The sequence below is a fragment of the Mangifera indica genome, chromosome 3, assembly GCF_011075055.1.
Source record: "Mangifera indica cultivar Alphonso chromosome 3, CATAS_Mindica_2.1, whole genome shotgun sequence".
Taxonomy (NCBI): domain Eukaryota; kingdom Viridiplantae; phylum Streptophyta; class Magnoliopsida; order Sapindales; family Anacardiaceae; genus Mangifera; species Mangifera indica.
In genome coordinates, this window is record NC_058139.1 from 20,036,274 (window position 1) to 20,052,659 (window position 16,386).

The window sequence follows — 16,386 nt, forward strand, 5'->3', positions numbered from 1 at the left end:
ATTATTGTCACTACCATCCGACCTGCCCGCAGCCAGCATTAACAATGGGCACATCCAAGCACGCGGACAATGCCTACCTTACTGTCCTGATGTTGGTGGCCTCCAAGTTCTTCATTAAAAATCAGTGGATGGACTGACGTGCCAAATCCTGAGGCTTTAGTAGTTAACATTGGAGATCATCTACATGCAAATCGCTACTTCTCTGTTTTAACAGATATGCCACTCTATAATAACTTTGAGGATTGATTATTTGATTTGGCACAATTGACAAATTCATAAGCGTGGAGCATAGAGCAGTGGCGAACAGTAGGGGGCCAAGATTACCTATCTTTAACCAATTTTACTTTATGATGTATGATACATATGATGTTTAGCCAAACTTGTCTCCGTTTGTACAAATAACTGGACATCTAATAGCAATCCACTGGATGTAGCCAGCCGGTTGGGTCTCCTTTGATTCTTCTTAATACCCTAGCCTCCAAGTTCTAGCAAATATACAGAGAATCATATCTAAAAACTTGCCTAGATCTCTCCGTTTACACATAAATCTATATAATTACCAAATTTATATCTGTGATAAAACAAACGTCCTGGTTGATAAAACACGCTTTCTAGCTTTAGGTAACAGTCTTTCTGTCAACCATTTCTCCTCTTGTTAGTCATTCTGCCTTGAATCTAGAGTTCAAGTGAAGGTCGTTCCATCATAAATGCCATTCTTCCCCTTGCCATTTGCTATTCTGCCTTGACTTGAAGATTCAGCTTGGAACACTGATTCTTCTTTTAAAATGTTTATTTTGGAACTCAAGTCAAGGTCATTTTTCCTTGGAACGTCTATTCCACCTGGAATGGCCTATAACGACGCAATCTTAAAGAGCAAGTTCTCATTTTTTTCAACTGAACTTACTCCTTATAAAAAGGAATATAACCTAATGTATTAAAAACTTAATTTTATATATTATATCGTATCATATAATAGGGTTTTAAAAATAATAATAATAATAATAAAAAACTTTAATTATCACATTATCATTTTAAAAAATATTATAAACATTACATAAAATTTTAAATTTCTCAAATGTACTCTTACCGATTATCACATCATCACTTTTATGTGTATTAATCCACATAAATAATATACATCATATCATATTAATTTTTTTATATAACTTAAAATACATATATTTTTTTATCTATATCGTATTATATTGTATCATATTATATTTATCATGTATGTTGGATACTCGTAACCATGGGCATGGTATATATGCGCTTAGAAACTTCTTCAATCATCCGCCACCATTAATTAAAGTACCAGAAATTGTCTTGTATTCAATGGGTTCAATTCAACAGATGATCCTTCACTCAATTTTTGTACGCCACCATTAATTGGTAGTTTTGTACTTAAATGAGTACAAACTAATATCAAATTCATAATTAATTATACTGAACAAAACCAAGTATCTTTCCATCTGTGTACGCCATTTGAAAGGCAACTCTATCTAAAGGACAATCACCAAGTTTGTGCTCATAAAATCATCCCAAACCATTCAAGAACATAAAAAACCATGGAGGTCGAATCAGCTCTTTACTCATGCAAAGTTCACCAATCTCGTGCCATAACCAGCAGGCTTCATATTTTCTTCCACTTAACAGCCATATCCTTCTTGCTTTACTATCGCCTCACAAATCTTTTCCACCAAAATAACACACTACTATCCTTCGCATGGGCACTCATCACTGCCTCCGAGTGCATTTTGGCTTTCATTTGGACCCTCACTCAAGCTTTTCGTTGGCTCCTGGTGTCTCGTTCGGTGTCCATCGAAAACATTCCCACTGATGTTAAACTACCAGGAATCGATGTGTTTGTATGCACAGCTGACCCCAAAAAGGAGCCGACAGTGGAGGTGATGAACACTGTTGTATCGGCCTTAGCACTTGATTATCCAGCGGATAAATTGTCTGTGTATCTTTCGGATGATGGGGCTTCCTATGTAAGTTTGTATGCTATAAAAGAAGCATTTGAATTTGCTAAGAGTTGGGTTCCCTTTTGCAAGGAGTATGGAATCAAAACCAGTGTGTCCTGAGGCTTATTTCTCGATGCTAGCTGATGATGAGAGGCTATTTTGGAGTGATGAATTCAAGGTCCGGGAGGAGGAGATTAAGGTTGGTGTGGTTCACAAATTGTTGTTGATTAGTACTATAATCTTCCCAAGTACCAATAATTCAATAAGCTGATATTATAATATATATCATCTGTATAGTCAAAACATGAAAATTTCAAGAGCAAAGCGGAGAAAGTAGGCGAGAAAGATGAAAACAATTGCGTGGCGATGGACCGACCCGCTTATGTTGAGGTATGCTGCTCTTGTGTAGCTAGTTTTAAATACTTAAATATTCAGATTTTATGTTATTATATGATTGATTAATACATGATGACAAATAAAATACACAAAGTTTTATTGTTTAGTAAAGATCACATCTATATCTTATATCTAATCAACATTCTTTTGTATATGTACACATAAATAACAACTTTAAAGGTTAGTATGATTAGAAGTAGATTCGAAAGAGTCAATTTAGACTTAGTTTGGTGTTTGACTTGAATGAGTTTGAATTCAAATTAGGGTTATTTTAGCTCAAATTTGAGTTGATTTATCAAGTTGTTAGAGAGTCACTGACATACCCATCTTATTCGATGATTTTTCATTGACAACAGTGACTAGACCTAGCAAACAAGTTCGGTGCGGATCAAGTTGATACAGATGTAGGTAAAATAGATACAAATTGAAAAACGGATCGAGTTATATAGGTGATGATTTCTAAACCCATACCCGACCTAATAGGTATGAGTAAACTTGCGGGTTACCCGTTAATATTAATTTCTCGTTATTTCTTTTTTGTTTTTATTATTTTAATGTATTATTTTCTTAATTTTCAATATTTTTCTTTTTAAATACATAATTATCCCATGGAGGAACAAAAATTTACTTTAAATTATAAAAATATTTTTTTATAAATTTGAAAACTTTTAGCATTAAACATAGAATAAATATTTATAATAAAATGTTTAATAGGTATATTTTTTAAATTTATTTTCAACACAACAAATTTTTTTATTTTAGGGTGGATTTGAATTCATTTTATGTAAGAAAAAGGAAAAATATGTAAAATTTGTATTAGGTGTATTGTAAGTTTGATATTAAAGTGAAAAAAGAAAATGAAAAGAAAAAATCGGGTAAGCATGAATACTCGCATGCAAAAATTCATTATTTACAGTTATGGGTCTAAAATAGGTACGGGTCTAAAACTCTAAAACCATACCCATATTTAGACGGGTTACCCAAAGGTTACAGGTATGGGCCAATACAGGTACGGGCCAACAAGAAAATCAGTTGATTTCAATAACATATCATTTTCGGCTGTTCTATTTAATTTTCATATCAAATCAGTTAATTTCAACAACTCCGTGTTGTGGTGGGGCTCTAACGGCGAAAAAATAAAAAAAAATCTTGTCGGCAATGCTCTCCAAGTTAAAGGGTTATCTTTAACTGTATTCATGGCTGTTTTATTGTAGATAATACAGGACAGCAGAAAGGACAATATAGAGTTCAAAGATGAACAGGCCAAGATGTCTGGGCTTGTCTATGTCTCACGAGAAAGAAGACTATCCTTTCCTCATCGTTTCAAAGCTGGAGCTCTCAATACCCTTGTAAGTACCCCCATTGAATATTCACATTGATGCATCAAATCAAGTGAAATTTGCAGTATTTAATGAAGCATGTTATTGCAGCTCCGAGTTTCCGGGATAATCAGCAATGCTCCCTACATTTTGGTTCTGGACTGTGACATGTTCTGTTATGACCCAAACTCTGCAAAACAAGCAGTGTGCTTTCATCTTGATCCCCAGATGTCCCACTCTCTGGCTTTTGTTCAATACCCCCAAGTTTTCTACAATGTCAGCAAGAATGACATCTACGATGGGCAATCTAGGTAAGCTTACAAGGTACTTGAAACAATTCCTATTCCTTGCATTCTAATGAATTAAGTAATTAATGGTAAAAGGTCTGTTGATTTAAGTTTTGATCCACTTGATTCAGACGAAATGGCAAGGTATGGATGGGCTAAGAAGACCATTACTATTAGAAGACATGTTTAGGACTGCTGATATGGAATCATAAATTTTGCTTAGTTGAATGTTTCAAATTGTTCTTGTTTTTTGTGTTGGTTATTTTTTATTCATGTTCTTGATCATGGTGTAATCTTAGGACCATGACTTTAGTGGGTTGTTGTTAATTCATGTTCTTGATCATGACATAATCTTGGGATTATAACTTTAGTGGGTTGTTATTAATTCATGTTCTTGATCATGGCATAATCTTAGGACCATGACTTTAGTGGGTTGTTATTAATTAAGCTTTAAATTGTAATGTTTCAGAAGTTAATAAAATGTAGTTTTTCTTTGCTTCAAATACGTTGCTCTCAATTTTAATAGCAACACTCTGTTTTCTTTTCTCTTTAAAAATTACAACATTTGGTATCAGAGCAATCTTCTTAAGGGATCTCTGTGTGAATTTGATGATCATGGAAGCAAAAGCTAGTCTCTCCGCAATTGCTCCGCAGGTGTTCGACGGAGACAACTTCCAAGATTTAAGCAGTACGAATGGAGACATACTTGGAAGCTTTGGATCTTTGGGAAGCAGTAGAAGAAGACTATGAAATTCCTACACTTCCGAGCAATCCCACCATGGCACAAATAAAAGCACAGAAAGAAAATAAGACAAAGAAATCAAAGGCAAAGGCTTGCTTGTTTGTTGTAGTCTCATCCACCATCTTCACTCGTATCATTCTTTGAAGTTAGCAAAAGAGATATGAGATTATCTCAAGAAAAAATATGAAGGAGATGAAAAAATTAAATGGATGCAAGTCCTAAACTTGATCAGGGAATTTGAACTTCAAAGAATGAAGGACTCTGAAACGATTAAAGATTACTCCGACAAGCTTCTTAGTATTGCAAACAAAGTAAGGCTTCTTGGATCTGAATTTACTGACTTAAGAATTGTAGAAAAAATTCTTGTCACATTACCTAAAAGATATGAAACAACTATCACTACCTTGGAGAATACCAAAGATCTGTCAAAAATTTCCTTAGCAGAATTGCTTAATGCATTACAAGCACAAGAACTAAGAAGACTGATGAGGGAGAATACAACAATCGAAGGAGCTTTGGCAGCCAATCACCAAAACATGGCCAAAAACAAAAGGAAGAAGAAGAAGGATTTTGAATCAAATGGGGCATGTAAAGCATCAGCCAATGTAAAAGAAAAGAATGAAAGTTAGAAGAAATCCTATCCACCTTGCTAACATTGTGGAAAAAAAGGTCATCCTCCATTTAGATGCTGGAGAAGACCTAATGCTAAGTGTACTAAATGTAATCAGATGGGGCATGAAGTTACTATCTGCAAAAACAAAAATCAACAACATGGTGAAGAGGCAAAGACTGCTGATCAAAAGGAGGAGGATCACTTGTTCGTTGCTACATGTTTCTCTGGCATCGAATCAAGTGAGAGTTAGCTTATTGACAGTGGTTGTACTAACCATATGACACATGACAAGGATCTATTTAGGGAACTAAGCAACGCAAACTCATCAAAGGTTCGAGTTGGAAATGGCAAGTATATAACTATGAAAGGAAAAGGAACAGTTGTGATTTCAACTTGTTCAGTTGTGTTCGAAGACAAAAGTTGCTTGATTAAAGATGCAGTCGACCAAGATATTTTCAAAATAAAAATGAAAGGGAAAAGTTTTGCTTTAAATCTATTAGAGGAGGAGCAAATTGCTTTCCCAATCAAAGAAAATATCACTGAATTATGACATAAGAGGCTTGGGCACTATCATCACCAGGGACTGCTGCAGATGAAATCCAAAAAGATAGCAAATGATCTTCTAGAACTTGATGATCATATTCCAAATTGCAAAGCATGTCAGTTTGGAAAGCAAAACAGGAAACCATTTCCCAAGGCAACATGGAGAGCATCAAAGAAACTACAATTAATTCATACTGACATTGCAGGTCCACAAAGAACGCCTTCTTTGAAAGGTAGTCTTTATTATGTTGCATTCATTGATGATTTCACTCGCATGTGTTGGATCTTTTTTTTGAAACACAAGTCAGAAGTGGCTCAAATCTTTTGGAACTTTAAAGCTAGAGTTAAGAATGAGAATGATAGTAAAATTCAAACTCTTAGATCAGATAATGGCAAAGAGTACACCTCTGAAGCATTCAATCATTTTTGTGAGGAGGCAGACATCTAACATCAATTAACCACTCTATATACTCCACAACAAAATGGAGTAAGTGAGAGATAAAATAAATTCATATTGGAGATGACACGATGTATGTTATATGAGAAGAATCTACCAAAGCAATTATGGGCTGAAACAGCAAATACTGTAGTTTTTTTGCAAAATAGGCTTCCTACAAGAGCAGTGAAGGACCAAACACCCTTTGAGGCATGTTATGGTTATAAACCATCTATGAATTTTCTTAAAATATTTGGATGTTTGTGCTTCACTCATGTTCCACAGATTAAAAGAGATAAACTAGATAAAAGAGCACTTCCAGACATCTTTATTGGCTACAGCTTGGTCACAAAAGCTTATAAAGTTTTCCAGCCACAAACTGGAAAAATTATTATAAGTAGGGATGTGCACTTTATGGAAGACAAAGAGTGGAATTGGGATGATGCAAAGAAGATGGATCCAACCTCAAAAGAGCCAAATCTTAAGTTTCCTATTTTGGACACAACAGAACAAAGCATTGGAGATTGGGAGAATGAACTGGTGGATGCCAGTCCTATCAGAGGCACAAGACTACTTTCTGATGTTTATCAAAAATGTAATATTGTTGTGTATGAACCTACAGATTATGAAGAAGCTAAGACGAATCAAAATTGGATTGCTGTAATGAAGGAGGAACTATTCATGATTGAAAAGAATACAACATAGGAGTTGGTTGAATGACCCTAAAACAAAAAGGTAATTGAAGTCAAATGGGTGTATAGAACCAAGCTTAATGCTGATGGCTCAATCAATAAGTATAAAGCTAGACTCGTGGTCAAAGGATATGCTCAAATACTTGGTGTGGACTACTTAGATACCTTCACACCAGTCGTTAGACTCAACACCATTAGGCTTTTACTCGCCGCTGTAACATAAAAGAATTGGAAGGTATACCAGTTAGATGTCAAGTCGGCGTTCTTGAATGGTTTTCTGTAGGAGGAGATTTATGTAAAGCAATCGGAAGGCTATGTAAAGAAAGAAGAAGAAGACAAGGTCTATCTTCTTAAAAAGGTACTTTACGGATTGAAGCAAGCTTCAAGAGCTTGGTACAACAAGATTAATGAACATTTGCAGAACTTGGGATTTGCTAAAAGCTTATTTGAATCAACATTATATGTCAAGCACAATGGAGCTGACATTCTTATCATCTCACTATATGTGGATGATTTGCTCGTGACAGGAAATAACATAAGTAGTGTGGAGAAGTTTAGGCAAGAGATGACGAAGTTTTTTGAGATGACAGATCTCGGATTAATGACCTTCTTTCTTGGAATGGGAATAAAACATAATGAATATGAAGTCTTCATCTGTCAGAAGAAATGTGCCAAAGAAATTCTGAAGAAGTTTAAACTCGAAGAATGCAAAGAAATGAGCACTCCGATGAACTCAAAAGAAAATCTCTATAAAGAAGATGGAACAGAGAAAATTGATCAAACATATTTTAGAAGCCTGATTGGTTGCTTAATGTATCTCACAGCAACTCGACCTAACATCTTGAATACTGTAAGTATTTTGTCTCGGTTTATGCATTGTGCAAACGAATGGCATCTCAAGGCCGCAAAAAGGGTGATTAGATATGTGAAAGGAACGTGTGATTTTGGCATTAAATTCACAAGGAGCAAAGAGTTTAAGCTGGTTAGTTTCTCAGATAGCGATTAGGGAGGCTCCATTGATGATATGAAGAGCACTTCAGGCTACTGTTTCACACTTGGTTCTGGTGTTTTCTCATGGAGCTCAAAAAAACAAGAAATTATAGCTCAATCCACTGTTGAAGCAGAATTTGTTGCTGCAACAGTTGCTGTTAATCAAGCTTTGTGGCTAAGGAAAATTTTAATTGATCTTAACTTAGAGCAAGAGGAAAACACAGAGATTTTTGTTGACAACCAAGCTGCTATTGCTATCTCTCAAAATCCTGTGTTTCATAGGAACACTAAACACTTTAATATTAAGTAATTCTTTTTAAGGAAAGTATAGAAAGATGAAGCTGTTATTCTTGTCTACTGTAAAACAGAAGATCAGGTTGTAGATACTTTCACCAAGCCACTGCCGGTTAGCAAGTTTGAATATATAAGGACAAAACTTGGTGTTTGCTGTAACCTCTCCTAACCATTGGGTGTGTTACAGAAAAACGGCATGAGTTCCCCTATTTTAGAGGGCCCGGGGAATATTTTTCTCTTTTTTCATTATGCCCTGTAACACTCCCAATTTGTAATTCACACAAACCAGTCCTACCAATTGACTGGATTTTTATCAACTTAACCACAATTAGTAAAATAAATACATAATAATAACAATTATAAAAATTATCACCCACAGAAACTTTATAACCAATTTTCAAAACTAGTCATATATATATATATATACATTATAACATTTAAGTCAACAAAATTATGGTGCCTTCCTCCCTTAGTCTCATGTCTCATTAGTGCTCCCCGGGAACCTTTGCTGCATTTCTTTACCTGTAAAATATTAAATTAAACGGAGTGAGCGACTATGGCTCAGTAAGAAAATCATACTAAACACTTAAAGTATTTCATACCAGTATTAATCTTTTATAATTTTTTTCATACTCAGCGTGTCTGAACTATTTACAACAAAATAATTGACACAGAACACACATTTAACACATATCATAATTCTTTTCTTTCACACATTGATTCATTTCCTTATTATACAGATATGAATCACTCATTATGATTTATGCATGTATGAGTGTCATGACATTTCTATTTTCTGTTCGTACATCTTTCTTAACTCTTTATCGGCCACACAGGCTTGTATGCATAATTCTAATGCAAATGACTTTCATAAAATATTTACTAATTTGTTTCTCTCTCTTTCTCATTGATCGATCTAGACTACATATGATAGTACTTGCAGTCACCATACCAAGTATAATTCTCTCTTACACGCATTTTTTTTTTCTTTGCTGTCCACACAGTACAGCTAATATTTTTCTTTGCTGTCCACACAGTACAGCTAATATTTTTCTTTGCTGTCCACACAGTACAGCTGATATTTTTCTTTTGCTGTCCACACAGTACAGCTGGTTGTCCACACAGTACAACCGATTATTTTATTTGCTGTCCACACAGTACAGCTGGTTGTCCACACAGTACAACCGATTATTTTATTTGCTGTCCACACAGTACAGCTGGCGTGTAAGGATTTTAAGTATATTTTCTGCTTTCCTGTATCATATGAGTCATTATGAAAGCATGCATGACTTAGAAAATATTTTTCCTCTTTCTTTATTTTTTTCTAAATCATGCATATGTTATGATTCCTCATGTATGCATATATATCCATATTATGAAATATGCGCACTTGTTATTTTCCCTTATTCTTTTCATTCCTTCTCAAACATCATGTTATTTTCTCATGCATTTATATATATATATATATCATGCCTCAAATTAATTTCAATTATACAATATAGGCTTAATATAAGGGTTATTTCACATAACATGCACATAATTAAACAACATTAACCTATATCGCATAAAATGACATTTTTGCCCTTATGGCCAAAATTACCTTTTTACCCTTATGGCCAAAAATTACATCCTGAATCATAATGAATTTCTTTATCCTTTTAAGCATAAATCACCTTAATTCTAATACCTTACATACTGATATAAGTAAAAGTTATTTAAATAACCTAACTCAAATTTACTTCAAGTATGTAAAGTATGAAATTCTTACCTTTTCTTTGCTGATTTGGTGATTTAAGCTTATTCACCTTCTTTTCTTCTTTCTGGCAACCTTAATCAACCAAAAATATGATCATCCATCAAACTCCCAAATTTCACATATCTTAAAAATTAAATTTCTTACCTTAGAACTGACCAGAATTGACAGATCTACACTTTTTATAACTGGGGCCTCTGGAAATTAGGTGGTTTAGCTAGGTTTTTGGACGAATTTTGGTTAAGAGAAAAACTTTAGCTTAATTTCATGGAGTTCTCGGCAATAAGGAAGAAGATGAATAGATTATATAATTTATAAGCCTTTTGGACCATTTTGCCCTTAACCTTTTCCATAAATTACTATTTTATCCTTAGTCAATTACCAAAAACCCTTAGCACCACCATATAATTTCAAGTGTGCCCTTCAATTTTAATTCCCACTTTGTCCCTTGAATCTTTATAAAATGACCATTTTACCCCCTTTAAAAAATATTGCTCATTTAGTAGTTTTCTATGATTCTTTTGCAATTTCTTTACACAACAAGTTATAAAATCAACTCTAGGGGTAATTTTGGAAGTGGAGTTTACTGACACACCTGAATTCGGATGTTACATTTGCAGCTCTTAAAGCAAGAAGGAGTGTTAGAAGACATGTTTAGGACTGCTAATATGGAATCATAAATGTTGCTTAGTTGAACGTTTCAAATTGTTCCTGTTTTTTGTGTTGGTTATTTTTTATTCATGTTCTTGATCATGGTGTAATCTTAGGACCATAACTTTAGTGGGTTATTATTAATTCATGTTCTTGATCATGACATAATCTTAGAACCATGACTTTAGTAGGTTGTTATTAATTCATGTTCTTGATCATGACATAATCTTAGGACCATGACTTTAGTGGGTTGTTATTAATTAAGCTTTAAATTGTAATGTTTCTAAAGTTAATAAAATGTAGTTTTTCTTGCTTCAAATATGTTGCTCTCTATTTTAATAGCAACACTATGTTTTCTTTTCTCTTTAAAAATTACAACAATTACTGTCAGGCACTGGCTTTTACATGAAGAGAAATGCATTATTCGGAAGTCCAAATCAAGAGGGTAGAAAATCTTGAACCTGAACTAACTAGGTATATTAGATCTTGTATGGAGTTATATGTTATTCATAAGCTTTATTTCTGGTGTGTCAGATAAGTTTCTTGTTGAGCCTGAAAAGAACTTTGGTACTTCCAATAAGCTCATAGATTCACTGAGGTCTACCAAAGAACAAAACGTCACTGGGCTGGAAGATTCATCAGACTCTATTGTGGAAGGGGCCAAGTGTTTGGCCTCCTGTTCATATGAAGAAAACACAAAATGGGGTAAAGAGGCAAGTGATCTAATTCCAGTCAACTATCACTTATCCTTCCTGAAGTTTGGTTTTAATACCAAATAAATGAAGTTTAAAGCTCTGAATACTGACTACAGGTTAGGTTCTTGTATGATTGCTTGTTGGAGAGCACATTCACTAGATGAAGTCCATCTACCTTTATCTGGAAAGGCCATGTTTCTTAGGCTGCACCACCATTGACATGAAAGATGCCATGGTACATACAACTCATGAAGCGGAGCTCTGAAATGATCAAAGTAGCTATCTCCAAATTCAGCCCTTTTACTTATGGGATGTCAAGAATTTCCTTTTTACAAAGTATGTGCTATGGATACTACACATTTCAACCCCTTTTTTCTATGGCTCTTCTTTTGTATGGCATAGTTCCCTAATTATGCCTCTTGACTGGCACTATTTTGTACCTCAAAGTAAACTATCAGAAAATTCTGTTTTCCCTTTTAAATTATGTTATTTCATTTTATGCATTCAAGTTGCAGCTAATTGCTTACAATTTCAGGTTTCAAGTCCATGGTTTGTGGCATTTTCGACTGTTTATTTCTCCTCCCTTTGTCATCATGTACATGAAGTCCCATCAACTGGTGGCACACTTAGAACTGTTTGGAATGAACAAAGAATTTGGATAATAAAATCAGTTTCTAGAAGCCTATTTGGGTGCATAGAGATGTTATTGAAGTGGATTGGCGTAAAAAAAATCAAATCTTCGATTAACTAACAAGGTTATGGACAAAGAAAAGCTTGAGAAATATGAAAAGGGTCTACTCGATTTCAAGGGAGCCAAAATGTTTACAGCTCCATTAGCAATCTTGGCTTGGTTAAACATAGTTTGCTTCTTCGTTGAGGTGATTAGAGTGAGCCTTCAAAATAATATTCACCAAATGTTTGGGCAACTTTTCCTCTCTTCTTTAAACTTGATCCTCAGTTCACCAATACTAGGGATGATTGTCGTAAAGAACAACTAAGAAGCACCCAGTTCTCTGTTCTTGAATAACTTTGAATACATGTTTCATGTACTATAAGAAATTGCTTCAAAGTTGTTATGATCCTAAGTGAAAGCTATGAGACTTGGATCTCACATTGGATAGTATGGGCAACTAGTGTGAGGTTTATATGGCCTTGGGCTTTCCCATCTCAATAGCTAGCTTTTAAGGTGTGATTCTCCTAAGGTTCGTATCATTTGCTTTCAAAGCCATCACCATGTCTCCCAGTTACAATTGTGCGATGTGGGTGGTGATATCAGCATTGCAGTGTTTGCCTAGGGCTAGCAGAGAGCTAGCACACAGCTAGCCCGCGTGGGTGTCAGGGCTGCAGAGCGTAGTGGTATGTTAGGATCTCAAGTACAAGGTATGGGCCTTGGATCCCACATTGGAAAGTATGGACAATTAGTGTGGGGTTTATATGACCTTGGACTCTTCTATCTCAATAGCTAGCTTTTGAGGTATTATGACAGTGTCGCTTTCTTATTTTAAATAAAATATTTTCAAAACTGTTTTAGGGTGAAACACCATCTGCCCCACTCACCAATCTTTACTAATTTTCTCTCCTAGAAAAACAACCCTCCAATGTTTTTTAAACCAAGATGATAGTCCAATAAATTACTTCACTAGTTTATAATTTCTTTGATTGAACCGTATAGTTTTAATTTAAGATCAAATGAATGATTATTAATGGTTGAATTAACCGTTTATAATATTATAGGATTATTCTATTAATTAATATAAGTATTATCTATTAAAAATTCTCAATTTTACCAACATAAGACTTTAAATCTATTTATTTATTCTAATAATATAATGCATAATATTAGAATACAAATAATTTAATATAATTTATCATATTGTGTTGAATGAGTTTTTTTAAAAATAGAAATAATAAAATAATAAATTTCTAAATATCACATCATTATCTTAAAAAATATTATAATTACACTTAAAATTTTGAATTTTCTCAGACACACCCTTATCGGCTATCATATTATGACTTTTAATTAAGTGTATTGATCTATACGAGTAATATGTATTGTATTGTACTAATTTTTATATATCTTAAATATATATCATTTTTTGTTTGTGTCGTATCATATTCTGTCATACTATAAGTATCATGCATAATTGGATGCACATAATAGTGTGTTAATATTTTAGGATTACCAAGTTTGAATATTAATCAAGATTATGGTAAAAGAATATTCGATAATCTTGCAAGTATCAACAATAACATCCAAATCTATAATAGCAAATTAGCAAACAACAACAATATACTTGATTTAGGTTTTCAAATCAAAACTCTAAATCCAGGGCAAAGGAGTCTTCTTGCAAATTGATTAGTTCTTAGAACAAGATACAACTTTCAAAGTCGATGATGACCGACCTAACTATACAAATGCTAATATTCTTTAAACCCAAGCACAATAGTGACTACTATACATAGACTCAAAGATTAAACAACTAGATGAAGAAAGAGTAGTGGATTTTAGTGTTTATAACCTAATAGAACAAATTTTGTAGAGAGAAAAGGGGAATAGTAAAATGTAACTCTAATGCTCTTTTAATCAATTGACTAACTTGGCTTTATAACCCGAGTCAGCCATAAGACACCTAACTTTGATCAAAATGGTCTTGTTCATTCTCTCAACTAACTCATTATGTTATGGTGTTTCTATGTTTAAGAATGCCAGATTTTTTACAGTAACTTAAAAATTATTTATTTCAAAATTCTAAATTATTATCTGTTCTTAAAACTTTTATTTATTTATTAGTTTAATTTTCAACAAGTGTTTTTCATTCTTTAAAACTATTAAAAGTTTAATTCTTATGTTTTAAAAAATAGACCTATACTCTCATAAAGTAATCATCAACAAAAGTTATGAAGTAATGTGTATTAGGTAGAGAATTGGAATCAAAATGAATATAATCTAATATAACCTTAGTTCTTTAAGTAGCAGAGACAAATCTAAATCTTTGTGACTTTCTTAGGACATAATTTTCACAAAAATTTAAGTTGCCAATTTAATTTGAAAGAATTAATTTCTGTTTACAAAGTTATTGTAGTCCAACAACATTTATGTGCCTTACTCTTTTATGCCATAACAACGTGTCTTTAGAATTAACAATAAAGTTCATTGAATCTAACACAACAAACCCTTCCAAGATGTACAACCCTTGATTCAGTTTACCTTTCATAACCATTAAAGACCCTCTTATTACTTTAAGAACATCCCTTTTAGATTTAAATGTATATCCATTAGAATCTAGTAATCCTAAGGAGATTAGATTCCTTTTTAACCTAGCACTAGCCTAACATTTTCAAATATTTTAAAAGAACTATAATACAATTTAAACTTGACTCAACCAACAGTCGGAAACATCACATGACTCATCATTGCGCATTAACATTTTTTCCTCATTTAATTATTTAATATCAGTGAGTTAAATCCTTTCTAAGTGTCATGTGAAAAATGTGAATCCATAACCCATTCCTCACTAAACATTCTCTTAATTAACATAAGTACCTCTTCACTATCATATTTTTCTAGGAAATTTGTTATATTCTGATTTTCAAAGTTATTGTTACTATAATTATACATTTTTTTTTTTATAGACAATTCTTCTTAAAATGATCCTTTTTGTGACACTGCCACCAAGTTTTCTTACTTTTGGAGGTTTTCTTATCCCTTTGATTATTTCTTTCATCAGTTATACCCCTAACCTAAAGTCCTCCATTTATAGTCTTTCTTTCAAATTCAAATTCTAAATCTTTTGACTTTAAGGCACCCAAAACATAATTTAAAGATAAAGACTCTCTACTAGATTTTATTGCAGTCTTAACATCTTTGAAGGAATCAGTTAAAAAGTTCAAGATGATAATTGTTTGGTTTTCATAAGATATATTTTCTTCAATATTTGCCAAACTAATTACAATTTTGTTAAATTCATCAAGATTTTCATTAAGAGATTTAGCAAAATCCATTTTAAAATTAAAAAAATTGTTCCTTTAGGTAAATTTTATTAGATAAAGACTTAGTCATGTATAAATGCTCTAATTTCAACCAAATCTTACCAACAGTGTTTTCATTATCAACTTGTCTTAAGACATTATCAGATAAATATAATATTAGAAGACTATAAACAGTTTCTAAAATTTCATATTTCTGAGCAGGGTTCGTTTCTTTTAGAAGAGCACTTTCTCCACTAAGTGCTTTTGCGCACTTTTGGTGGACAAGAATAACATGCATTTTCTTCCTCCACATATTAAAATCTCCTTTACCATAAAATCTATCTATATCTATTTTTGTTTGAACCGATATTAATATTTGAGCATTGTTATTAAATCTTTGGGAAATTAATTAAATTGCCCCAAAGATTAGGGGGCAAAACGAAATTGCCCCTAAATTTAACAGTTAAATGAAAATGCCCAAAAAATGTGTAGAGACGAAAATGCCCCTCATATCAAAATCAACGAAACCATGCGCATCTCTGCCAAAACACACGAAAACAGAAAATTCAAAGACACGTTTTCGCTCACTCGACAACTTTGATTTTCTCCGATGATTTCGCGATTTTTTCAACCACGAAAATGGACAAAAAGGTTAGTAAAACAACCTTTGTAATCTCTTTATGCATTTCGGTTCATGATTTGATGTGAAATTTGGGTGTTTAGCGTTAGGGTTCCGATTTGAAACTTTTGTCGAAAATACTTGATTTATTGGTGATTTTGATAATTCCTTTCGAGGCTTTTGTATTAGATTAGGTGTAGAGTTGATTGTTGTTGAAATTGAGTTTGAAAAACGAAATTTAGGAGGTGAAATGTAACTACACGAATTCGACAGTCACTACGCGAATGGCGCAGTGACCACACGAATTCGTGTGGTTAGATTTGTTGAAGAAGAGGCTGTTTTGTCCATTTTCCAAACTTCGTGGACTACACGATATCGTGTGGTTGGGGGTGAAAATGCGAGTTTTTATCGTGTGGTAGG

At 33.3% G+C, this 16,386-nt stretch overlaps 1 pseudogene; it reads left to right on the top strand.

Annotated features, from left to right (window-relative positions):
* The first annotated feature begins 1,565 nt into the window (after positions 1-1,565).
* Positions 1,566-12,373, top strand: LOC123211622 (annotated as a pseudogene).
* The last annotated feature ends 4,013 nt before the right edge of the window (positions 12,374-16,386 follow it).